Below are 27,936 nucleotides of genomic sequence, written 5' to 3' on the forward strand. Positions count from 1 at the left end.
GAGGCCCTGTGTTGAGATCTCACCTGCTTGCAGCCAGAGCAGTTATCCCCACTGTTCTGTAGCTGAGGAATAGACAGCAGTGCAGCTTCTGCTCCTGTTCCTGATCAGGAATGGATGTGCTGAAGCTGCTCCCAAGCCAATGAGTAGCCTGCCACTGGGTGAACTGAACATGAGTGAGTGAATTGCAGGACAGAATTAATTGTGAGTAACAATCCTCCATTGTCAACCAAAGGATGTTTGACACAGAAGTTCTCAGATAATTTCCACATAAACTCTTCTAAAATAATGGCTATAAAGCAGCGAAACCAAATACTACGGACACTTCTTATTAGCACCTGATGCCATTACTCCCTGCTTCAGGCTTCAAAAGGAACATGAAGAAGGTACCATTCTCATTTATGTGAAAGAAAGCCTCTAGAGGATTATATTCTCTTGAAGAGTGACAACAGCAGTGATATCCTGGGGGAGAAATAGGTGGTGAAGACAAGTAATACTTGGAAATGGATGTTCTGGTCATACTGGAGTTCCATTTTGAAGTATACAAGATGCGTTGGACTAGTGTCTTATTCACCAGTTTTATTGGGATTTCCTTCTGGGGTGGAATTGAAAACGTCAGACACAAATCTCAGGAAGTTTCCACAGTGATGTGTCGGTTGGCAGGAATAAAGCTAAATAGTGGGGAACTGTGTCATGATGATTTCCTGCAGCTCCATGGTGAAGAATGTTTCCCAGGAGCATAACCAACATGGATATGCAGGCCCCTGGCTGGTGGGCAGCCATTTTAAATCATTGAACCTCCCATTAAGGGCACTTCTGCGAAACTACAAGCTGAGAGCAGTGCACCCCATCAGCTACCTTATATCACTGGCTGTGGCTAGCAAGGGAGCCAAAGACGTCATACCCCAAAACAGGGACCAGAGACAGGGAAGGCCACAAACACCCCCTCACATCCAAATGAACCCATCTAAGTGGGTCGTCTTATTTTAAATTCCTTTTCCTCCTTCTCGCAGGGTGCTTCCTTGTTGAGGTTGACTCTTAATCATTGACCTGCCTCAGCAGAAGCCACCCTCATTAAATAGAACACTTGAGGGGTCAAAGCTTCAGCATCTACATCCCATTCTTCAATGGAGATCCAGCCCATAGGAGGTCACCTACATAAAAGGCTTTTGCCCAGAATGTCGATTTTCCTGCTCCTCGGATGCTGCCTGGCCTGCTGTACTTTTCCAGTACCACTCTAATCTTGGCTCTAATCTCCAGCATCTGCAGTACCCACCTCTGTCCTGAACCAGTACCTGCCTGAGGGTGCCATTTTGTCCCAGTGTTTGGATCCCAGAGGCCATGGTAACAATCCTGGCCAAAATCTGTTTTGTGTGGTGGTGGTTGGTTGGGGGGGTGCGTCGCAAGGGGACGTAAAGAGAGAGAGAAACATCCCCAAGGTATCCATATTTTTCTAACTGATTGGTAGAAGACTTCCTGATATCAGCTGCATCCTGAATGAATCAAGAAATATAGAACATTGTCCTTTTGTATATCAGAATAGAGTGTTTGCACACTTCAGGTTAATTAGTGTCAAATCTTCAAAAGTTAGCCACAACAGACAGTCCATGGCAATCTTTTTCCAGAGAAAGTGAGCTCTCTCTCTCTTCTTGTCTTTTTGGAAGTACCAGTCTTTTTGTCAATTTATATAGATTCTAATGATATCAGGGAAAGGGGAATAGACTGGGAATGTGGCCTGAGGTGGGGTAGATGATCAGCCATTATCCAGAATGGTGGAGCAGGCTTAAGGGGATGAATGGTCTCTTCCTGCTCCGAAATTCTAAAGTAGACAGGCAGGAGGCTGGAAGAATACAGCAAGGCAAGCAGCATCAGGAGGTGCAGGTCCTGAAGAAGGGTTACACCCGAGACGTCGACTTCTGCACCTCCTAATGCTGCCTGGCTTGTTGTGTTTTTCCAGCCTCTTGCCTGTCTACTTTGGATTCCAGCATCTGTGGGTTTTTTTTGTCTCGAATCTAAATTCTGAAGAACATTTACCTCAGAGAAGCATAAAGATAACTTTGCAGTAAGATAATATTAGGAATGGAAGTAAATCACAGAGATTCCTCTTCATCCAAACCAGTCCTTCAGTCTCGAGGATGCCTTGTTTCCACACCCGTTCATTGGGTTCTAGGATGATGCTCATATCCAATGCCTGATCTATATGTGGAGCAAGCGGTGCTGAAGTGTTGGGTACCCCTATGCGTTTGTGACAAAGTCTCTTGATATTTTTAGAGCCTTCCCCTAGATATAGCTTTCTCTCTTGGTCAGTCTCAAGTCAGGGACTGCCATGAGATGGCTAATTTTGGAAATATCACTGAAACAGGTTTCTTCTCATCCTGGGTGTTTCTGTAAGCACTGAATTCCAGGCACGTCAGCTGTTACATGCTCCTCTCAGCAGAGCTGGTATTAAGTGATCAGCACCTCAATGCTGTTGAACTGCCTCTGTTGCCACTAGATTTAAGAAAGCTTGCAAAGACATCCTATGGAATAGTAGCAGGCCAACTAAGGAATTGCTTGTTAAGATCCAAGACCATGGAAAGGGGAAGCCAGCTCAGATACTGCCACTTGTACGAAATACAGTCAGTGGGATCCAACAGATAATGCTGCCATCAAAAGGCAACTCACTGACTTCCAAAATTGAATGCTGTCTTCCAGGGTGTCAAAAGATTGACTCAGACATGTCACTTGTGAGGATTAGGTTGTGTAAGCTCTAAGTTTTGCTAGCCACACATGTTGAATTAAGATATTACAAGATTGGTTATTCAGAACTGTTAAGCTGTTAGCAAACTAGGGACTTACCCATAGAACGACACAGTTCAGAGGGAGACCATTCTGCCCTGGGTGCCGGTACTTTGATAGGGCCATTCATTTAGTCACACTCCCTTGTTCTGTCCCTGTAACCTCTGAAAAAAATTCCACTTCAAGTACATCTTCCAACTCAAGTAATTTCACCACTTTATAACCTCCGGTTGTGTTTGCTGTTTTGGCTAATGCTCAGCATCCATTAGTACTGATTTACAATGTAAGAGGGAATTGCCTGTGTAACCTTTGCTACTGTTTTGTTAAGTAGCTCTGTCTATTAATGATTTATTGCTCAACTACGAGAGGATTCTGATTACAGTTGTGCACATCTATTAAGCATTCATGTACCCAACATTACCTTCAAGTTGGAATTTGTGATCAATAAACTGTGTTTAGTCCATGACTTGTGGTTTGGTTTTTCTCTCCTTAATAATTTGACTGGAAAGATCTAAGTACCCACTTCAGCGGAACCTATGGGTAGCACAGTGGTTAGCACTGCTGCCTCACGGTGCCAGAGACCCGGGTTCAATTCCCACCTCAGGCGACTGACTGTGTGGAGTTTTCACATTGTCTGCGTGGGTTTCCTCCGGGTGCTCCGGTTTCCTCCCACAGTCCAAAAATGTGCAATTAGGTGAATTGGCCATGCTAAATTGCCCGTAGTGTTAGGGGCAGGGGTAAGTGTAGGGGAATGGATCTGGGTGGTTTGTGGGTCGGTGTGGACTTGTTGGGCTGAAGGGCCTGTTTCCACACTGTAAGTAATCTAATCTAAGTGAGGATTAGTAAATTAAATTCATTCTGACCCAAACTAGGTTAAATGCAAGAGCATACTAAATATCAAGGATCATTCATTCCCAGGCCTGAACAGGAGGCAAAACCCTCAGCAATTCCTTAATATTTCCTTGACATATATTTGCCGGTATCCCCAAAACCCAGCTTTTAAATGGTGGTACAAACACTGCAAACTAATGGTCAACACTTTATTCCAGTAAATAATAATATAATTGGGGACTCTATCACAGTAACTGTCAACATAATTCATATTATTAGCAGAAGTAACATAAGGAAGGTGCCTCATAATTAATGCTTTCACCTTGGACAGCGTGTGAGCGTTATTAAAAATAGTGCTTTTCAAAACAAATCAGGGAAATTTCTTTGGGAACTACACTGAAAAGTGAATTAAAGTCTCAAATTGCTAAGGAAAACAAATTTGTAAACATATTGTTTGAAATTAAGCACGCTTTCAAGCTGACAATCCTCTAAACAAAACACATCTTTTCCTTCTAAAATGAAGATGGTTTTCAGGAACCATGGTAACACGGATTTACCTAAGTTAACACAGCAATTTTTGTTTGGCAAATATTTAACAACTGTCTGAGATGGAGAGATCACGGTCAGGAAGCTCTTGTGTGCAATGCTACTGCTATTGTTAATTGCTGATGGACATAGATAGCACGAATCAGGATGCACATTATTTTTTCTTAACATTGGATACTTAAAGTGAATGGGCTCCAGGAAATGTGCATTAAAACACAAATTGCTAATATGGAATTACTGCTAGTTACAACAGTTTTGTAAGATTTCCTAGGCACTTGTAGCTGCAAGGAAAAATATTCTTTGTACACTAATAATTTCTGGAGGAGATATATTGCTGTGTGAATACAAAGCAAAACCCTGTTTACAGATGAAGATGCGATTGTTTCTGCAGCATCCTCATGTTAGATCAGCTACGTGGCAGAAGTCTGATTCAATATGCAGTCATCTTGCAGGAGTGTCGCAGGCTCACTGATCCCTCAGTACAGCCTATGTTGAGCTACTGCTTTTTCTCAGGTAAGTTGGCATCTAAACTAACTGAGAGATTGATTGACATTCAGTCAGATGTGAGCTGGTCATTTGTAGAGTGAGGGAGCAGAGGGGACGAGGTCGTTGACCAAAGAAAGCCAGCAAGTGTGAAGTAAGAGTGAAGAGTGCTCTTTAATTTTGCTTAACTCACCTTGAAGATCACAGATTTTACCCTCTGTGGTAAAATCCTTAATTAAATTGATTGTAAGTAGTTTATAAAAGGACTAACTTTGATTGATTTGATGCACTTCCATGTACAGAAAAAGATTTCAGCTTTGTTTTTCTGATCATCAAAAAATAATTTTTATTTAAAGATGGTAGTGTATTACTGACACCTTTGAACATGCTTTTAGAACATAACTTGAATGCTGCCATTGACAATTATTCTCAATATTGCCCTTTGGAAACAACACTCTTTACTAGAAGGTAACTTTTACCATTGAAATCAAATTCAAAAACAAACCAAATTGATTAGAATTCAGGGAAGAGAATTGTTCATGATGTTCATAGGATTGAGAGTAATATTAGAGTATATTAGTATTAGGTCATGGTAACACATGAGTATTAACAGAAAGTAAAGAAACATTGGCACAACAAAAATTATATTTTTGGAATTACTGAGTAAAACTACTGAGGTTTTACAGAGATCAGCTACATACAATCTATATGGATGACTTAGGCAGTGGGATTGAGTGTAATGTTTGCTGACTATGCAAATCCACGTGGGGAAGTGTTACAATGATGCTTTATAAGTAATACAGATTGGAGGATCTATGTCTTTATTTTATACTCACTCATGAGACATGGGAGTTGCTGGCTGGCCAGCATTATATACCTGTCTCTAGTTACCCTTGAGAAGTGGTAGTGAGCTGCCTTCTTGAACCTTGTTGAATCCTTTTGAATGATTGTGGAAAATGTACCCATTTCAAGTTTTGCGGAAATACTTGGAGTGGTTTCTTTAAAATGGGCTATTGAAAGTTCATTTTGGACATTGAAGTTTGTTTTTAACACAGCTTCCTTTAAATCAGATGACAAATTACAATTGCTTGCTTTAGACCTCTGTTTGGGGCCTTTTGGAACAGTGATTGGCTTGGAAAGAAACTTGTTTTATGTTGTTCACTTGGAGAGAAGCTGGCTAAGAACAAGCTGAGTTGGAGCAATGCTTCCAAGCTGCTCATCTTATTTGTAAAAAGAAAAGCCCTTTTGTTGAGTTAGGGCAAAACCTTTGAGTGCCTTTGAAAGAGTGATTGAAGAAACTCTTAAGATTGTGTTTCCTGAACAAACTGTGTCTGCAAGACTTCAGAGACAACCATACATATGTGTTGGCTTGCCCACACATGGGCAGTTGGAGTCTTTTTCCCAGGGTAGAAATGTCTAATACTAGGGGACATTGTTTTAAAATGGGAGGGGAGGGGATTTAAGGAGATGTGCAAGGCATGAACTTTTTATACAGAGATTGGTAGGTATCTGGAACCCACTGCCAGGGGAGGTGGAAGAAGCAGATATGATAGCAATGTTTAAGAGGCATTTAGACAGACACATGAATAAGTAGTAAATAGAGGAATATAGACCATGTGCAGGGAGATAGAATTAGTTTAAAGTAACATCATGGTCGACACAGATGTGATAGACTGAAGGACCTGATCATGTGCTGTTCTGGTCTATTCTCTATGTTCAATGATTGAGCTCTGAATTCCCTCAATTGCCACTTCAACTCAAGCTGCCTCATTAATGGCTGACATCCCAAATGTTCAATCTCATTTCCTGAGACTGCATTCCGCTGCACGTGAACTCCTACTTATAGGCACAATGGCAACACCTTGTTAGATGAGTAGCTTCGTTAAGTTGGCTCCGAACTCCACTTTCTGACTGTACCAAATAAGAAATGGCTTTGCGGACTTCAAGTGAGCGCTAACTCTGTCCAACATAGAATAAGCAAGCCTCCATTATCTTCTCAGACCTTCCCAGCTCCTGGGGCCTCTTCGAGTCCAGCTGCCCGAAGCTAACAAACACCCATCTCCGTCACTGACTGGAGCCTGTTCTTCTGCTCCCGTCTTGGTCATCCCATCCTCTGTCACGTTACTCCTTTTTATGTGGCATCACATGGTTCCCGTGGTTGTTGTTGCCATGCCAAACCTTCACACAGCTCCAATCTTGTTTAGATAACAGAGCCCTTCAGTTGTAGAGAGGTAACAGGAATGAAGATTTTCCACCTGTCACAGTGCCAAACTCTGTATGTGCGCAAAACCTCTTAGACTAGCTGGGAAATGAAGTCAACACGCACACACACACACACACACACACAGGCAGACACACGCAGACACACACATAGGCAGACACACACACAACAACAAAAACAGAAATTGCTGGAAAAGCTCAGCAGGTGTGGCAGCATCTGTGGAGAGAAATCTGAGTTAATATTTCAGGCTGAGTAGCCCTTCATGAGGAAATGGAATCCTCAGCCTTCACTTAGAATTACGGTAAGCTAGAATATTGTATACAAGGATGAGGAGAGATTGAACAGAATGTGTCCATATTCTTCAAGATTGGGAAGAGAGGTCACAAAGCAATGTCTAATATTTGACATGGTAGATGCTTAGAACCTGTTTCCTCTGGGTATGGAGTCTGTAATTGGGAGACATAGCCTACTAATAAGGCATAAAGCAAATAGGACAGAGAGACATTTCTTCACTCAGAGAATTGCAAATCTTTTAACCCTGGAGGATTGTTAATGCTCAGTCAATGGGTATAGTCAAAATGGAGACTGAGTTTTTTTAGCACAGTGAGACTTGAGAGATATGGGGATATGGCAGGAAAATTCAGCTAATATAGATGTTCAGCTGTAATATTATCGAATGGCAGGATAGAATAGAATTGATTGGCAGGATGGCCTACTTCTTCATTCACTTTGTGTGATACAAATTGCCTACTTCAACCTCTGATATGAGATTCTGCTTTGCAGTTTACATTCAGTATCTATAAAGCTCTGTTTAAACAGACCGAGATACACATAATGTTCTTATTCTGCAGGCTGAGGAAATAGGCCATTAATTGCTATGTTGATCTTCTAGTTCGATGACCAGTTTTCTTCCCTTCACATAAAGAACCTGGTAATCTAATTCAATACACTGTAATGAGCTGCTTTACAGAAAGAGATTAAACTGATTTCAATGTTTAAACAAGAGTACATTGCCTGTAGTCTTAGTAAAAGCATTATTTCTTAACACTTTCAGTGAATTATAAGCAGAAGATCTCATTGTATTCTGTACAAAGATTTAGAATAAATAAAAGTGCTTGACAGTTCAGCAAAGATTTTTCACTAACTTGCATGAATGCACACATTATGTGTTATGATACAATTCATGGCATCCTTTGCTGTCACACTGTTCATAACATTTACACTTTTAAAGTTACCCCATAACAAAATAAATAAGTTTGCTTAATTAAAAAGAAAATGTCAGAAGTGAGGTACATTGAAGTCAGATGTTGAAAACAAGAAAGACTTATACTCATGTTGCAACTTTCAATATATCCTAAAGTGCTTTCAGCCAATGACGTAATTTTTCAAAGTGTAGTCATTATTGTAATCCAGGAAATGTGGCAGCCAATTTAGGTATGTAAACATCAATGTGAAAATGACCAGAAGACCTGTTTTTGTGCTGGCGAATAAGGGATAAATGTTGGTCTGGATGCTGCAGGTATATCCTATGCCTTCCTTCAAAATCATGGGTTTTTTTCTGTCCATCTAAGAGTGTGTACAGGACTTCAGTTAAATATCTCTTCTATGAGACAATACCACACTGGCATGTTGGTACACATTTTTATTCCAAAAATATACTTTATTCATTAAAAAAATCTTTATGAACATACACAGTTTTAAAACAGTTCTGTACATCTTTGCATTTTAAAGAGAAACAAATTTTGGAAATCGACATTCCCTGCAGTTGCAAAGCCAAAGGTGTTTCCTCCTCATGTAGGACAGAGTTTACATACATTTGTGGCAAATAGAGGGTCTGATAGTTGAACAGACCCTCATTGTAACTGGCAGGATGATCTTAAACAGAGGTTCTTTCCCAGCTGCACCAATCTTTAGTGTGTCTGTCAGCACATAATCAGATTACAGATTACAGATTACATTACAGATTACATTACAGTGTGGAAACAGGCTCTTCGGCCCAACAAGTCCACACCGACCCACCGAAGCGAACCCACCCATACCCCTACATTTACCCCTTACCTAACACTACGGGTAATTTAGCATGGCCAATTCACCTGACCCTGCACATCTTTGGACTGTGGGAGGAAACCGGAGCACCAGGAGGAAACCCACGCAGACACGGGGAGAACGTGCAAACTCCACACAGTCAGTCGCCTGAGGCGGGAATTGAACCTGGATCTCTGGCGCTGTGAGGCAACAGTGCTAACCATTGTGCCACCGTGCCGCCCACATTCCCTGGACTTGGGAATGCACCAGTCTGCAACACTCGGTCAAAGTCAACTCTTTACACACAGAAGACCAAGTTCCAAGCAGACCAAAGAGTGCCTTTGTTGACAAGCTTGCAAACACAATCAATGTTTATCTTGATGTACATCCCAGGGAACAGAATTTAGAGCACAGAGTCCTGCATCACGGAACTGTTCAGGATGAACCTTAACAAAAATCACTTGATCTCTCACCAGATCTTTTTTGCAGAGACATTCCAGAAGGCGATGTGTGACAGTCTCTTCCCCAGTGCAACCACTTTGAAGGCTGCACACAGAGACCAGGCATGCATGAAAGATCTGATGCACAGTGCCCTTCTTACCAATAGTGTCTAGATTAGAGTGGTGCTGGAAAAGCACAGCAGGTCATTCCTGATGAAGGGCTTTTGCCCGGAACGTCGATTTTCCTGCTCCTCGGATGCTGCTGGACTTGCTGTGCTTTCCACACCACTCTAATCTAGACTCTGATTTCCAGCATCTGCAGTCCTCACTTTTGCCTTCTTACCACCAGCCAAGCGTTATCTTGTTGGAAAGTTCTGGCAATGAGGCATTTTGCTAAATGACTTTGATAGGCTGCTCAGGGAACCACATAGCAGGATGCACCATTTCCTTTTCCCCATGGACAAAGGTGTTTTCTTTTGTAAATGTTTCCATCAGACACAGGCAATTCAGAACGGTCCAACTACTTAGGGTGTTCTGTGGTGCAAGGACCAGGCCCATACTTAGCCACACTGGTACAGGTAGAAGCTTGGGACAAAGTGACACTTGGTGTTTACGTATCTAGGGTCCACACACAGCTTAATGCAACCATACACAAAGATGATCAACACAATGAGGACAGCTCTATGTTTGTTCATCCCCCAATTATGCCCAGAGCTTTGTACATAGTGTCCACCTTTGACCTCCAGATGAAGTGGAAGATGGCATGGGTGACTTCAGTGGCACAGGCTCGGAGAATGGGCCAGACCTTCATAGAAGAATAGAATCCCTACAGTGTGGAAGTGGGGCATTTGGCCCATCAAGTCCACACCGAGTCTCTGAAGAGCATCCCTTCCCGATCCACCCCATCTCTGCAAAAAAAACCTGCATTCCCCCGGCTAATCCACCTAGCCTGCACATCCCTGGACTCTATGGGCAATTTTCTATGGCCAATCCACCTAACCTGCACCAGTGGGAGGAAACTGAAACACCTGTAGGAAACCCATGCAGACACGGGGAACATGCAAACTCCCCACACACAGTCGCCTGAGGCTGGAATTGAACTCTGGTCCCTGGTGCTGAGAGGTAGCAGTGCTAACCACTGAGCCACCATGCCACCCGAGAGTACCTCACACCTGATGACCAGGTTTTGACCCATAGTGGGAAGGGAGCAGTGTTCTCATAATCATGATGATGATGTGCTCTCCAAAGTTTTGGTGCATGCCCTGGCCCCTCCAAACCATATTCCCAGCACCTTCAGGTAATCTTCAGGTATAGGATTGGTGAGCCCAGTTATACAGTCATGGAGATGTACAGCATGGAAACAGACCCTTCGGTCCAACTCGCCCATGCTGACGAGATCCTAAATTAATCTATTCCCATTTACCAAGAATATGGCTTCACTCATCTCAAATAACCTTGGCTCCCAAACTGTTTGAACTGGTCACGGATGCTTATGAGTCTGAGCACTGACAGCGGATCCAAGCAGAGAACAGGGAGACTTGCATCTGCAAGTTTCCGCTACCTGGAGTAGTCAGTCCTCTCGAGCTTATATCCTTCCTGACGGACTCAGCAAAAGGCTCCAGACAACACATAAACAAGGTAGGAGAGAGTGGGCAGCCCTGCCTGACTCCAAATATGATCCCCACATCTTGATTGAGACTGCACTAACGATGATGGCATAGAGTACTTGGATCCAATTGTGGATCCCTTACCACCCAGAGCATATTTTGGAGAGCACATCCCACATTTTAACATATGATATCCTGTCAAAGGCCTTCTCCTGGTCCAAGGCAATGAGGCAGGCGTCCACACCCCTGTCCTGCATGTAGGTGAACAGATCCGTGAGGAGCACGAGGGTCTCCGAGATCATCCTGACCAGTACAGCACAGGTTTGGTCAGAGTGAATCACAGATCCCAGAGCAGATCTGATCTGGTTAACGGTGACCTTAAACAGGATTTCACAATCCACATTCAACAGTGAGACTGGTCGCCAGTTTCTAATTTCCTCCCTCTCCCACTTCTGTTGCTTGCTCAAGTGGAACATGAACCCATAAGGTTTTCATTTGGAGACAGGAGGGCAGCTGAGACACTGCTTCCACATGTTTTGTGATAATCACAGCTTTTCCTACACCTCAGTTGTGTCCATCAACATCTCAGCCTTTCGTAACACTGCAAGAAAGGACAGCAATAGCTAACAGTTGTTGCAGGTCCTGTGCTGACAACGCAACTCAAACTGTATTAATATGGAATGTGTACAATGAGGGCTGTAATCCCCTTTAGATTTGATTTCCTTGTTGGAGGCAGGAATTGGGAGATGAGTTCAATTCTGGGTCATGACAATAAACAGAAAGCTGAGCCAGGGAGTTAATTGCCTGAGGGACCCAATGAGCCAGTAACGGAGCAGGAATGAAATGAGCCAGTCAAAATGTGAACCATGTCATGTCAAAATTTCTTACCTTTTAGAGGGTAGTGATGTGTTTCAAATTTAAAAAAAACCAGGAATTCCTGGAAAAACGCAGCAGATCTGGCAGCATTTGTGAACAGAAAACAGAGTTAACATTTCCAGTCCAGCAATCCATCTTCAAAACATGGTGATGTCTTTTGCTAAATTAGTAAGTCTTTATATAATGGGGGTAGGGCACCTTTGCCTCACTTAGCCTCTTCAGTGCTACTTCCCCCTCTGATATAAGCTTGGAATTCTTGCTTCTATTGAGCTGGTCTGTTATCACACACTGTCTCGCCACTTCACTAACAATGAAAAACACTAATTGGACCAGGCTTCTTAGGAGTTCACAACGACATGAAGTGTCCCATTCATAGAAGTGAACTTATTCCAAGGCTTGTTTCCTTCCCATCCCTCAAAATATTGCTGGAGGATGAAAATAGAGTCACAACCTGAGGCCATATGCCTCAAGAGTCCATTTATTCCTCCTGTCCCACCTCATCCGAGCTGGGAAATGATCTTCACTGGTCACAGTCAAAGAAATAACTCACTGTCAAAATCTGTTTGATTATGCTTCTGTATATCTTCCTGAGTCTTTTTATTGGATGATTGGCATTATATGAAGGGACAATGTTCTTTCAATAATTCAGAAAGAGTTAAAATCGAAATCCAATGAGGGAGACAGTTTCAGAAAGAGACTTAATCAGTCCAGGAACAGATCTCTGATATGAGTGTAAAGAGCACACAGAAGAAGGAAAGACTGAAGAGTGATAGCGATATGCCTTTAGTTGTAGTCTTTTGTTACATTTTGGCAGAAGCTGGTTTGGAGTTTGTGGATACTATTCTTTATTGAGCAGCGAACCATTAATGAAATTGTTCATTTGTCCTTCAGTATTCCAAGTAAATTCTTCACAGACAGAATGGAGAAAAAAAATACAATGGGTTGAAAGTAAGCCGTATCTCTCCAGTCCACCAAGGATAAATGTTCCTGCATGGACTACTCCTTGGTGATTATTAGGTGTGCAAGCAAATCTCAACCTTTCTGTAGGTTTCGCCATCATACATTCTGTTAAATAAGTAACTTTCTCCCAGAGTATAGCTCTCCTCCAAGTTGTCTTTCTCTTCAATCACAGGACCAGGATCATGCCAGCTCCAAGGAACTGCAGTCAATTTCCTATTAACCCTTCTCCCCACACATGGCAAATGTTGGTGTATGGTACCTGAATGCTGGCAGCACAGCCGAGATATTCAGATAAAGCCACAATGTGAAAATTTCTTTACCCTTTTGCTTGAGCCACTCTCATTAACAGTTCTGGCCTACCGTAGTTACTACCTAACTTTAGGATAGGTCTTTCTAGCTTAAACATTGCTAAAAAGAGACATGAATTCAAAATGTTTTTATCTGGATGGAAAAAAAAGGTTTCAAACTTTCAAAAGAAACATCAATTTCTACATGATGAGAAGAGGATGCTGATTGGTTGGACCGAGCAATAATAGGTTCTCTACTTCTATCCAATGCACGCCCATGTTTACTGGTTAATATACATGTTTAGATTTCCACAGTTCCATGCACAACATATCGATTTTATTGTTACTTTTCATGCATGTTTTCCAAGGATAATACCAGGGTTGAAGGATTTGAGCTACAGGGAGAGGCTGAATAGGCTGGGGTTGTTTGCCCTGGAGCGTCAGAGGCTGAGGGGTGACCTTATAGAGGTTTATAAAATCATGAGGGGCATGGATAGAGTAAATAGACAAGTTTTTTTTTTCCCTGGGGTGGGGAAGTCCAGAACTAGAGGGCATAAGTTTAAGGTCAGAGGGGAAAAACTTGAAAGGGACCGAAGGGGCAACGTTTTCAGAGGGTGGTGTGTGTACGGTATTAGCTGCCAGAGGAAATAGTGGAGGCTGGTACAATTACACCATTTAAGAGGCATCTGGATGGGCATATTAATAGGAAGGATTTAAAGGGATATGGCCAAGTGCTGGCAAATAGAACTAGATTAGGTTGGGATATCTGGTCAGCATGGACGAGTTGGACTGAAGAGTCTGTTTCCGTGCTGTACGCTTCTATGACTCTATTGTTTGACACAGTAGGAACTGGTGGGGGTTTCTCTTTCATTTCAGTATGTGTTAAGTCATTTACAAACCAGATAGAAAAGTAGAAAATCAGATATCAAGTGTTTTCTTTGATATCAGATTTATTTATGGATTGCATTGTTACATATGCTCACATACTCAGTTACCTGCAGCCTGCATCCCAGAAGTTCCACTGGATTGGTCCACTTATAAAGGCAAAGTCATGCAGTGATTTGCCATTGCCTTACAAGATGGCTGACTGGGAGATTCTCCCGCTCTTGGCACTTGCATTCAGGTGGATGGGAAGGATTTACAGGCTGATAAACAACCTGTTTGACCACATGGATAGACTAATGATGAACAAGAAGCCAAAGATTATCTGGAGAGGTAGGTGGGACTGTAGAGTTAAGGCCACAGTCAGATCATCCATGATTTTATTGAATGGGGGAGTAGACTCAAGGAGCCGAAAGGCCTAGTCCAGCCACCATGACTTCATATTAATACATCAGTTAGTGAAATAAGATTAGTTATTGACATTATATCAATTGCCCTCTGAAACTGGAAAAGTCTGTCTAAGATTTCCAAATTTGATAAAGGATCTCACCTAAAACCTTTGCCTGTCTTCCTCTTTCAGAAGGTAACTGCACATATTTTTGATTTTCTTTTAGTTCTAGCCACTTCTGGCTCTCTTCATATCATGGCTATTTATAGCAAAATGCTGAGAAGTTGGAGCTTAATGTTTACACAGACCAGTCAGTGAACTGCTTTTATGTACTTGAAAGGTAACACCATTCATTTCAGGTTTTGTCGAGTTCTTATGCTCACTTACAGGCAGCAATCAGAAATATTTCTTTGGACTGAGCTTAACGTTCAGTTTATGTTGGATTAGACAGTTGGTAACATTGCTCTTTCTACCACACATATGGTATGAGAATCATGGTTGTTTAATTTACCAAACAGACGTAATACGAGCAAATGAATTCAGGGGAAGCAGGGTTATAACCAACTAGGTAAAAACAATGACTGCAGATGCTGGAAACCAGATTCTGGATTAATGGTGCTGGAAGAGCACAGCAGTTCAGGCAGCATCCGAGGGACAGTAAAATCGAATGTGGACTTCAGCAATTTCCTCATTTCCCCTTCCCCCACCTCACCCCAGTTCCAAACTTCCAGCTCAGCACTGTCCCCATGACTTGTCCTACCTGCCTATCTTCTTTTCCACCTATCCACTCCACCCACCCCCTGCCCTCGACCTATCACCTTCATCCCCTTCCCCACTCACCTATTGTACTCTATGCTACTTTCTCCCCACCCCCACCCTCCTCTCACTTATCTCTCCACCCTTCAGGCTCTCTGCCTGTATTCCCGATGAAGGGCTTTTGCCCGAAACGTCGATTTTACTGCTCCTCAGATGCTGCCTGAACTGCTTGCTCTTCCAGCACCACTAATCCGGAAGCAGGGTTATTCCCATCATCAGTATTATTAATGATCAGATATTGTAATTTATTGTTGTGCTGTCTACTTTAAATACAGCCTGGGTACAGTGAATAGAAAAAAAAATCAGCTTGCAACCTCGAATGATGGAGAATCAATTCCTTTTCCTGGCCTTGGATTACCATTGCATTTCTTACATGTCACAGTGCACTGGTGTTTCAAAGTTACCCTTCACCAACGCTGAAAAGCTTATAGGGCTTTTGTGCCATCCCTTGTAATCTTATTGATAAGGGGAGAAAGTGAGGTCTGCAGATGCTGGAGATCAAAGTTGAAACTTTATTGCTGGAACAGCACAGCAGGTCAGGCAGCATCCAGGGAACAGGAGATTCGACGTTTCGGGCACAGGCCCTTCTTCAGGAAGGTGCTTGGAAAGTGCTAGGAAAAATCTTATTGATAACACTTGGGGAAATTACGTAGAGAGTTATTAACAACTACTGGAATTATCGTAAATTGTTAAACAGTCAGCTAATGTTTCTGCTTGATAGGATACAAATAGCATTCTTTCATTATAAGGAATCTCTGTCAATCTGTTCTGTCTTTGTCACCTGTCGCAGACACAGTGATGGACTTTTAACCTTCATTGGGGAATGCGTACCTGATGAGGTCATCATTGGCTGGGCCAGTATTTATTGTACATCCCAAGTTACCCTTAAGAAGGTGATGGAGAGCTATGTCAAAAAAAGAACTAATTGTAGGTAACAGAGTGTTGAAAGATTCAATCACCATTTAGTATAACTCCTGATATTTACATCAAAGACAAACACAGTCACTGTCATATCTGAGCTAACACTGAGCAACTTGGTTGCAAACTGCAGCATGTTTCCCTCAGCATGTCATGCTGCAAGTGACCCCAGTAAGATGGAGTCCTTTATACCATACGGTCTCTTTGCAATGATATGACCATGATATCAGGAGCATATCTATTAAAAGTATATTGCATACTAGATGTAGAGCCTGACATAGTATGTGGGTGGCCAAGTCCAGACCTCATGAGTTAGAAAAGGGGTAGCCCAGGCTGGTTTCCCAGGACATGTTTACACTTTGTATGTCCACAAAACAGGGCTTCCTCTTTGATTTGACTGCCAGTTTCTGGATGGGATATTTGTGGCCCATACTCTGTCCTAAAATGGCAACTGCCATTCCAAGTATGTCATAGGACATTGATTCATAGGACATTTATTTGCTTCTAAAATAGCCCCTTTCCCACACAAACAGGCCCTCAGCACAGTAGGCCAAAGTATGGGATGACAGCCATAGTCAGAGTAGAAATAGGTAAAAGTCATTCATAGTATTTTTTGGGAGTCACTGCCCTTTTCCCTCTGGATGGGGGCCCTCAATATCTCATTTAAGTTAGAAGATCCTTCAAAATTTGTTGCTAAAGGCAATGCCTATTTTTTCAGAATCTCAGGGAACCTTTGCACACCAGAATATGCATTTTCTGTCAGGAACGCTTTCAAAATTAATAGTGGGATAAACAAAAGAATCTTTATATCTCTCTCATAGCGAACTACACAAAGCCAATCTTCTCAAGCAGCTCTGATTATTTTATGCTGACACACTTTTCATTATCTCACAGCCATCTGCTCTATCTCCTGCCTGAAAAACTTAGCTGATCGCATCTATCACGAGTCACAGAGTAGAATTATACTCCCGGCACTGAAATAGCTACGTCCATCACACAACATTGGAGTGTCATCTTTTTTATCCACACAACAATATTATCTCTGCTCCCATCCTCAGATGATGAACATAGCACAATAAAGATCAATTTTGTGAATGTTTGCAATCCCATATCAGTGATCTGTTCATCAGCCTTTTTTCTTTAATTCTGACATTAGCTTGAGTCAGAGAGAATAGAGGCAGATACTAGGAAGTAAAGGATCTCCAAACCAGTTTCTTATTGAATTGTAAGATTTGCAGGGAAGGCAATGGCCTATGGTATTGCCACTAGATTTCAGAGACCCAGGTAATGATCTGGGGACTGGGGTTGAAATCCCACCATGGCAGAACTTGCATTTGTTAAAAGAAATCTGGAATTAAGAGTCTAATGATGACCATGAAACCTTTGTTGATTGTGTGATTCTCCTAATACCCTTTAGGGAAAAAAAAAGCCAATCGTACATACTCTGGCCTACATGTGATTCCAGGATCTCAGCAATGTGGTTGTTCTTAACTGGTCTCAGGGCTATTAGGGATGGGAACAAAATGCTGACCCAGCCAGGAATGCCTGGATCCAATGAATTAAAAAAAAACACTCTGGGCAGGATATTTATGCAGTAGAGTCAGGGTTCTGATGATGGAAGTGCTTCAGGTAAGCAATGGGACCCTCTCATCCTGCCTGGTGAGGTCCATCAGGCTCTGATAACTGTGGCCTGGGGCTCCACATGGTTGGCTATGTTCGGATCAGGAGCTGGAGGCCCATGACAGAAACATTGGGCCCATGATTTCTGTTCCTACAACCTGCTGCCTGGCCACCTCTTGGCCAGGCATTGTGTTAACTTTAATGTATAAATGATTCGGAGATGCCGGTGTTGGACTGGGGTGTACAAAGTTATAAATCACACAACACCAGATTATAATCCAACAGGTTTAACACACAACACCAGGTTATAGTCCAACAGGTTTACACACAACACCAGGTTATAGTCCAACAGGTTTGATGAAGGAGCGTTGCTCCGAAAGCTAGTGTGCTTCCAATTAAACCTGTTGGACTATAACCTGGTGTTGTGCGATTTTTAACTTAATGTATAAAGTACTGCAGAGAGGAGCCTGCTCTATTTCAAGGAGCCTGCTCTTTTACTTACTTGAAAAGGCAGCGAGGTCCTTTCTCAGTGCAATAGGGCCTATTTTTGTCTCTTGAGCTTTGTGAGTGCACCCCCTTTGTTTGGAAAATAAGACCACTCTCTGACCACAATTTGGCCAATTCAGGGAAAATCCCTCTGAGATCACTGTTCCACACAGTGTGAGGCTGTGACCTCTCTGACCCCAAAGTCAAAGTCCCAACCCAAAAGGCAAGATCCTGCCTCTGTTTCTGTATCGTAACGAATTAAGCTCGTCAAATTTTGAGAATAGCCATTCTGTGTCATCAGCATAGAAGTAAATGAATTTATTTTAAGCAACCTCTTCAGACATACATCTGGTGTAGATGGGACTGGAACCTGGACCTTCTGACCCAGAGGTAGGGGCAATACCACTGTGTCACAACAGTACTACAACTAAATTGAAAACTCACATACACTCTTTGCATAATCAAATAAATAAAACAGACACTTTTTTCTGTATTGATCTCAAGCAGGTTACTATCTCTGACTGCCTGTCCAGGGCCCCAGTAGTGTCTTGATGTGATCATTTATTTGGCATTTCAACAAATGGACAATGTGACGACATGGGCAAGAGAGCACTTGGGTAATAATACTTAGTATTTATTGAAATCGCTCTTGACAACAGCAATAAACAGAGCAAGATAATAGAGTTGAGGAGAATGAGCAAGGCAACATGATTCGATTTGGATTGAAAATAGAAAATGCTGGGAATACCACCAGGTCCAGCAACATCTGCACAGCGAGAAGGAGAGAATGGCATTTGTGAATTGAACATTTGGATTATGGCAGCAAAAAACTCTGTCAGAGAGCATAGCACTTGTACAATTGTACAATCTGTACAATTCTGACAAGGGTGAAGTTCACTTTCGAAAGGGACACAAACAGGGTCTATGGTTACAATGGACAGGAATATTGGAGAGTGGTGTGTACATAACAGATGACCTATCTTACCCTTGTCTATTTAATCGCCTTGTTGGAGTGGAAGTCCCAGTCCCTGCGTCTTTATCTTTTTTGATAGCACAACCTTCATCTTTGCATCAATAGACATTGAGTTGGTTTTTAAAGGTTTGCATCAAGAAGAAAGCATCAAATTTATGACGTTAACTGAGCTCCGATAGAATAATCTCAAAATTACCCTGCAATCAGAAACTGGTGACTCAAAAGAAATTTAATTGATGTAGCAAACTTAGTTTATTTTTTCAATAATTCTAGTTACTTAAAAAAAGCTTTAAATACCAATTAGACAAAGGCTCAACATTCAGTGGAAGGAAATGTGAACTAATTAGAAATACAATAGCTGCATGGTGAAAGAGTTTTATTGAGGATTGTAATAATTTATTAGCAAGTACGTAATTAAAGATTGCAACTGCTCGTACTTTTGGTGCTCCACTGAGCATTGTTCTGCACTATTTGCATTTTTTTGAATCCATCTGGTTAGAATTAATGACCGAATGCAGACAGACAGATCTCATGGAGCAGAGAATTTGTGAAAAATAATTCTATGTTTTGCTTTAATCCTCACGTGAAACAAATGATGAAATTGCAAATGTGTCTAACAATAATATTTGGACAGATAGTCTTTCGGTCTCATTGTTTGACTAGGTTTATGCGGCTTTGTAACTCCAAATCAATTATATACTGTCATGATATTGAATATATTAGACAACAATGCAGAGGTCTTCTTGGAAATGCATTCAGATTTAATATGATGGAGAGCATTGAGTAGAAAGAAAATATCTTGAATTATTTGTCATCCTTCCAATTAAGTAACAGCTTTTAAGATTACATTGAAGATAACAATTAATATGGAAATGATCCTTATTTAATAATTTATTATTCCTTTGTGTAAGAAACACTATTCCGTAGTTTCGCATTTTATTCAGTTTTGTTTCTTTCTTTTATGCATACATTTTCAGTCCTCACAGATGATAGACTGTAGAGTAAAAGTTGATGCAGCAAAGAAGATGACTTATATTTTTAGATTCAGAAATAATGCCTTTGCGTATATCTCTTGCAAACAACTCTTTACAGCATACGCAATGCTACACTTGCACTAACCAGACCTAAATTTTCACAGCTGAAACATAGTTTTTACTTATCTTATGCTGTAAGTAAATGATTCTGGTATCATTTGTTGAGGTTCCAATCATGGGTTGGTTTGTAATTGGGACAGAGTGCTGTCACCAATGCTCTTTTTGATGCTGAGTCTAAGGGACTATCTAATTAGCAATGGTACTGGATAAGTCACTATTGAATCTTAACAATAAGAAGCACTTAGCTTATACAGATGTTTACTGTGTGATAGCAAGAGGTGCAAGTTCCATTGTCTATTTAGACATAATTATAATGACTAATGAGTTAAATATAACATATCTGTCCCCGGTGTAATAGGCTGGCTTATTCTCAGCCCAGGATTATGTGACATCATCAGATTGGGCGGAACCAAATTTAATTTCCAAAATTAACTCTTTCAGAACCATTACCTTATCTAACAGTGGGCTGTGTTGTAAAAAAGATGTGTGTTTTAAGCCACACCCACACAGACCAGGCTGCACATGGCCTGATGAGTGCTGTGCTAACATCGGCTTTCCAACAAAATGGTTGGTATTCAAAACTGCATTCAACCACTTCCTTACTCATCAAATAAATGGGTTACAGCAAGAGCATTTGGTGTTACTGAAAAACTAATGTGAGAATGAAAGAAGAAGGAGTTTTCCCCAGAGAACGTAGCACCCAAGACTAAATGTACCATCAGAACAGGGGTCTGATCTTAAGAAATATTTACAAGAATGGGTCTTTGAAAATCTTTGGATCAGTTCCATCATCATCAGAAATGCAATGCTCATATGTGCAATTATTTGTGACAGATCAAACCGAGAATCCAGAAAAGATTTCAAACCAAACAGCCAGCTGGTATTTCTGCTTAGGAACAATACACTATGTTGTGGCAGAAGACAGAAATTTCTGCAGACTGCCAAGAAATCTTAAACTTGCCAAAGGTGTGAGGACCCATTAAGTCACATTCAGATTTTTGTGCAAGAGTAGGCTGTTTGGTCCTCCAAGCCTGCTCTTCCATTTAATAAGAACATGATTCTTCACACTTTTCAAAACAGCAACTTCCCATTACCTCACCAGCAACTCAGCAAACATCTCAGCACCAGCAGTTCCCATTTTATATTTGAGTTCTGAAGAAAGGTCACTGAACCTGAAATGGCTGCTTTCTCTCCACAGATGCTGCCCAGACCTACAGAGTTTCTCCTGAAATTCTTGGTTTTGTTTCAGATTTCCAGCATCCACAGTTCTTTGTATTTTTTTCCCATTTTATCTTGGTGTTTAAATTAAATCACCCAGTGACAAGATTTTTGGAAGCTACAAAAGTTGACTCATAAACCATGAACTCCTATAAGTGCTTATTGCTTGTAATGTCTCCCATCCATTGTCGTCAGTCCAACATGGAATGTAGATTTTATAGAACAGTTCCATTTATATCACTTAAGGGAAGTTAAATGAGTCTATTTGATCAGACTGCACAAGGATGTATATGGAGCTTTGACCAGTCCTTCAATAAATAACAAATAAATGGCTAAGGGGACTTTTCAAGATGTCTTTATTGATTTCTTGAATGAAATGAAAACATTTTTTAAAAGAACTGAATTAAACAGAGGCCACAGCAAGCCCAGCTTGACAGTATTATGGTATAGGTTGACAAATATCAGCAGAGATGTTAAAATTGTGTTTGCAATATGAATTGTGCACATATTCACATTAAATGTATTTGTTTTAACAAAGGTGTTATGACTTAATCCCCATTATAAGAGATAACTAACAAATGTATTCTTACGTTTATTGCTAATATTAGGCAGCATGATTCCAGTTGCAAATGAGCTGAATTTTCATGATGGACCTGATTGATTAGATTCCCTGCAGTGCAGAAACAGGCCCTTCAGCCCAACAAGTCCACACTCACCTCTGAACAGTAACCCACCCAGACCCATTCCCCTACCACTATGAGCAATTTAACATGGCCAATTCACCTGACCTGCACATCTTTGGACTGTGGGAGGAAACGACACAGGGAGAATGTGCAAACTCCACACAGACAGTTGCCTGAGACTGGAATCGAACCCAGGTCTGTGGAGCAGTGAGGCAGCATTGCTAACCACTGAGCCACCGTGCCACCCCACTTGGTTCAAGTTGGGTAATTTTGTGACATGGCAGATCTGCCTCAATATAAAGACCCCTTCGTACACAATCTTTTCTGCAGGGAGGTGAGATTGTATGGAGTAAAGCCAGCTGATTCCACAAGTAGTATTGACGGAACCATGGGACAGACCAGTTGTTTTAAATAATATCAGGCCCTCTGGTTGTTCTAGTTCTCAGCCCACACCTCACCTCACCTCACTCCACCACAAGCATTCCCGAATTCCCCACGCCAGAGTATGTCCCCAGCACTCACCCCTTTCCACCTCCATTTCAACTCATACCTCCATAGCCATTCCGTTGCTACTTCGGGTTGATCTCTGGAACCATGAAGGAGTTGAGAAAAACATTCTCAAATAATCTTATAAAGCTCAAGATCCCTTCAAGCAGAAAAATAATACTTACATTCATAAAAAATCATAGAAAGATTTTGAATTCCTGCAAGTTGTCAATCTGTAAAAAAAAATCAGTTCAGTTACCATATTAAAGAGAGCTAATCCTTTTAATATCCCCTTTACATAATCAAGAAGAATGTCAATTGAGCACGGCTTCATGCTGCATTGAATATTTTTGACACTTTGAAACTCAGCAAGGATTCATCATAACCTATCTGACATCCAACAATGAAAATGTCAACAGTGAATTCTGTTTGAAACTGCAGAAATAGATGATAATAGTTTTTCTAACTTTGATCAGCTGACCAGTAAATCAAAGAAGACCAACAAGTCATGTTGTTTTCACGATTAAAGGGTTGAGGATTCAAATAGTTTCCTACTTTGACACTTCAGTCAACCATCTCTACATTTCAAGAGTACTTATAGAGTCATAGAGTCAAAGAGATGTACAGCACAGAAACAGACCCTTCAGTCCAACTCGTCAAAGCCAACCAGGTATCTTAAATTAATCTAGTCCTATTTGCCAGCATTTGGCTCATATCCCTCTAAACCCGTCCTATTCATATACCCATCCAGATGCCTTTTAAATGCTGTAATTGTACCAGCCTCCACCACTTCCTCTGGCAGATCATTCCAAACATGCACCATCCCACACTCTGCATGGAAAGGTTGCCCCTTAAATACTTTTTATATCTTTCTGCTCTCACCCTAAACCTATGCCCTCTAGTTCTAAACTTCACCCCAACACTGGGGAAAAGACATAAAAATGTTGAGTAGCCAGACAAATGCAAAGACAATAAAATATCGAGCCACATGGGGAGAAAAATTATGGCTTTTGTTATCTGATTGGCATTTGGACACTGAAAATCTGTCAATAACCTCAGCATTGCCACAGAGCATATTGTGTACACTCCTCAGTGCCAACAAGCAGGGCACATGTTTGCCGGTGTCATCAAACCATTGGGCATGTTCCTCACTGTCGGCAAATAAGGAGCACTGATGGACAAATAAGGAGCACTGGAGGACCGGAAGGAGACTTGTCCTCCTGCCAATCGGAGCTCCCCTTCCGTCTGAATGCGGAAGGTGGACAATGAGCTTCTGAAGCTCCTGCTCCTCCTCTCTTTCAGAATGAATTATGTCCATTCCGTAAATTACTGCTACCCACACTTTGGGTTAAGGCGCAGGACAGTGAAAATGGGGTCTGCACTAATTTTAGTTTGCTCTGTTTAGTTTGAGTTTCATGTCAGTTTGATTTATGCCCAGCCCCACCCTTTATTCCCTTGTGCAAAAAATGAGATCTTTTAGAAATGGGAGTTGAATATCTGCAACTGGATGCCTCTTGCCATGTTAAAGGTCTCTGGATTCAGCCTGACCATGTGAAAAGGTTGGTGAATATTGCAAATATGCAGTCTACACCTTTGTAGATCAGTACATGGGAGGGAATGGGCATAATTACCATTTAATCTATCTCACTCAGCAGGAAATTAACAAGCCCAGGTCAAGAAAATATGGTAGACTTTAGTTCCCCTGCTCAATACAAAATCAGGAATGCGATAACATCATGCCTGATCTGTCGCTGTCCTGCTCACCAGGTTCGGTTCAAATCTATTTCTGTGTAAGTAAAGCTGTCCTCTTGGGTCAATAGCTAATATATTGGAATAGTTATGGTGGGGGAGGTCAGCTTGGTGTAAGTATTTTTGTTTTCTTTCAGCTGAGTGAGAATGGTCCAAATTCCACACACAAAATGAGGATAAGGGGCAGCTGGTAGTCAGCTGCCTTGGCTTTATGGTAAAGTCCTGAGCACTGTGGTCTCCATCACATAGATTGGGATCGTCTGGTTGATTGCACAGTCTCTGACCATCGATCTCATCGCCCGCCTGCATTCCATTCCTGTGCACATCTGTGAGAGTCAATCGCACTATACACACATCAATCATCTTGTCTCTGCATGATCTCCCCTTTTGGAAGCCACATGGTTAGAGAGAACTGCTTTTAACAGGCTTTGCCAGCTTATTGCAACATATTTCAGTTTGGTCCAGATGGAGCATTGTTGTAGGGTAAAGACAGTTTTGTGACGGCAATCCAAACAAATGAATGAGGTTTATTAGAAACTGAAATGTAATCTGAAACATAGAAGACTATTCAGCCCATCATGTCCACATCGACTCTCTGCAAGAGCAGCTCAGTTAGTCCCACTCCTTGACCCATTCCCTGCAGACCTGCAGTTATTTTTTCCTTCAGTAATATGTCTGTATAGAACAAAGAAAAATGATGGGGAATGCTGCCACACCCCACACCCAGTCTCTAAGCTATGTAACCTGATCAGCAGCCCTTGAAACAGATCCCGAAGATAGAAGTGACCTCCTATGCCTCCCCACTTGAAAACCGCAGCAACATTGTGGGCATTCCAGGGGCATGGATCCAGAGGGTAATCTGCAGTTTGACCAGCAGCAGCACAATGACATTACAAACTACAAGGTGAAGATATGATGATGAGTGATGAACCTGGACCATCTAAAAGGAAACCAAAAATGTACAACTTCCATGGAATGTGAAAATGAATTTCTGTTCACAGTTGTAAAAGAGTGTTTTCCTTATATGTCACCAAAGAGGTAAAAAGGAGAAATTGCAATGACACCACCATAACAACATGCAGTAAATTCAAGAATAGTTTTCCCTTGAACAGCATGCTTCAAACAAGGAAAGTTGACAAGCTAAAAACTGTTTTGAAAGCTCAACAGTCTTTATTTTTCTAAATCAGCAGCAGAAGGTAAGGCCTGCACTGAAACATGATTTCACATTCGCCGTCCTCTGGCAAAACACAAGAAATCATTCACAGATGGCAACTTAATTAAAGAAGCAACAACTGTGGCTGTTGGCTCTTTATTCAAAGACTTCCAAAACAAAGAAGGAACAATAAGAGCAATCCAGAGCAGGACGTTCAGACTTTTACAATAGCAAGACGAGTGGAATCTTCCTCCAAAGACATCTTTCATTAACTCCAGCAGGATTGTGACTGCTTCTCACTGCAGTTTGATGAACCCCATTGACATGACTGACACAGTCCAGCTGATTGGTTTTATGTGCCTTAATCCTTAAAGACATAACAATTAAAGAAAATCTTCACATCTTTTTTGCTCTTTAAAGAGAGAACAAGAGGTAAGGATATCTACAAGGAATTCAAAAGGTACGTGATTGAGAAAAACTTTCCAATCAAGAAACTAGTTGTGTACTTGTGCCAAGTACACAATTATTGGTACTTGGCACAAGTGTCAGCTTTGTTGCATTTTTCAGAAATGATATTGATTTTCCCTCTTATGTCAAATACCACTGTAAGATCCAGCAGTAAGCATTAGAAAGTAAAGTTATGGACTTCTCTCATGTAATGAAAGTTATTGAGAAGATTGTAAACTTGATTTGAGCAAGGGCTCTTCAGCACTGTTTGTTTAAATCCTTACCCAACAAACTCTATGCTGCCAACAGTAAACTAATCTTTCACATTGATGTAACGTGGTTAAATCATAGAGTTATAGGGATGTCATTCAGCACAGAAACAGACCCTTCAGTCCAACTCGTCCATGCCCACCAGATATTCTAAATTTGCCAGCATTTGGCCCATATCCCTCTAAAACCTTCCAATTCGTATACCCATCCAGATGCCTTTTAAATGTTGTAATTGCAAAGGTGCTTGTAAATATTTTTAAACTGGATGCCTAAAGTTGCCATTGTTCTTTAAACAAGGAATGAAGTATGCAGTGAGCAGTCAGACAGTACATGGTTGCACAACTTCAGGCTCCTTACAGACACAATGTCAAAACTGAACAAGCTAAACTGTGAACTGTAGCGAAAGAACAGAGACTGAGCACATATGATTGATGCTGTGAATGCATTCAAGTTGAAACCGGTCTATGATCCTCCCAATTACAAAATAAAATGCCAGAACAGTTCTCGGGTTTGGAGAGAGCACAAGATAAAATCAAAGACAAAGACAAAGTGGTTCCATGCAGAAAATGTCTGTGCATACCCAAGCACATTAGCAAAGGAGTTCAACAGACAATTTCAAGAATTAGATGTGATGGAACAAACTGTGGTGTTTGTTTCAACTCCATTTCTTCAAGTAAACATTGGTGGGTTGGCCACCAAATTCCATCAGATGTTTGATTTACAAAGCAATGAGGTGCTATGGTGATCATTAATATGCACAATGATATTCAGCTGAAAGTCAGATCATGGGGCAATGCTTTTGTGGAACGCATAACCAGGGAAAAATACCACTTCTATCATCCTATGCTTTTAGAATCATTGTTTTCTTTGTCCCACATGCCTCTATGAGAGACAATCTTCTCCCAAATGAGGATAATCAAGTCCATATAAAATACCTGCCTCTCAGATTCCCATCTGATGAACTGTGTTTGACTAGCAGCCTGAAACTACAACTCAGATTTCAAGGCATGATAAATAATGTGCATTCACAGGTCACACTGAGGCATGGTGAACAGAGGTCAAATGGAATAAGTATACAAAATTAGTTTTAGATTTATATGGCTTTAAAAATATACTGTTTATTCTATATTCTCTTCGGGATATTCACTTGCACTCAAATTTAAAAAGTTACATTCTGCTTTAAAGCATTGGAGACCACTGCTCGAGTACATAACACAGAAATGTGAGACATCAGACCTTAAAGCTAGGATAGTCACCCACATTCTGATGATATGAAAGGATAGGAAAACCTCAGCACTTTTGTGGTTAATAATCTCTTTCATCTTTATTATTTGTTCAATAAAAGTGACACTGAGCAATCAAATCCACATTTATGCAGCAGTTACTTACCAAAGTACTGCAAAGGAAGATTGGGGAAGGAGACATGATAGTCTCATTTATCATGCTTTTATTCCTTTTGTACTTAGATAGTCTCTGAGTGAAAGAAAAATTAAGGTATCAACTAAAGACACCAAAGGGTTTTTAAATTTAGCTCAGTCAATAAGACTGACATGATCTCGCCAAAATAATACCCTGACAAATCTGACCAGTGCCATCTTCACCAGATGTTTTTCCTAATCAGTCATTTTCCACAAGTGTCTGATGAATACAGCTCACTAACAAGTGAAGAGGGCACTCCGCAGAATTGATGCCTCACAGCAGA

The 27,936-nt window shown here is 41.2% G+C and overlaps 1 protein-coding gene across 1 annotated transcript in view; it reads left to right on the forward strand.

Moving 5' to 3' along the window:
- Positions 1–4,608: 4,608 nt before the first annotated feature.
- The window catches only part of LOC122552699 (muscarinic acetylcholine receptor M3-like), a 335,328-nt gene continuing 312,000 nt past the window's right edge, over positions 4,609–27,936 (forward strand). The window contains exon 1 of the mRNA XM_043695575.1: positions 4,609–4,665. The gene's annotated coding sequence lies outside the window, so the exon portion shown is untranslated. The remainder of the gene's footprint in view (positions 4,666–27,936) is intronic.

Source organism: Chiloscyllium plagiosum, chromosome 9 (assembly GCF_004010195.1).
Source record: "Chiloscyllium plagiosum isolate BGI_BamShark_2017 chromosome 9, ASM401019v2, whole genome shotgun sequence".
Lineage (NCBI taxonomy): Eukaryota > Metazoa > Chordata > Chondrichthyes > Orectolobiformes > Hemiscylliidae > Chiloscyllium > Chiloscyllium plagiosum.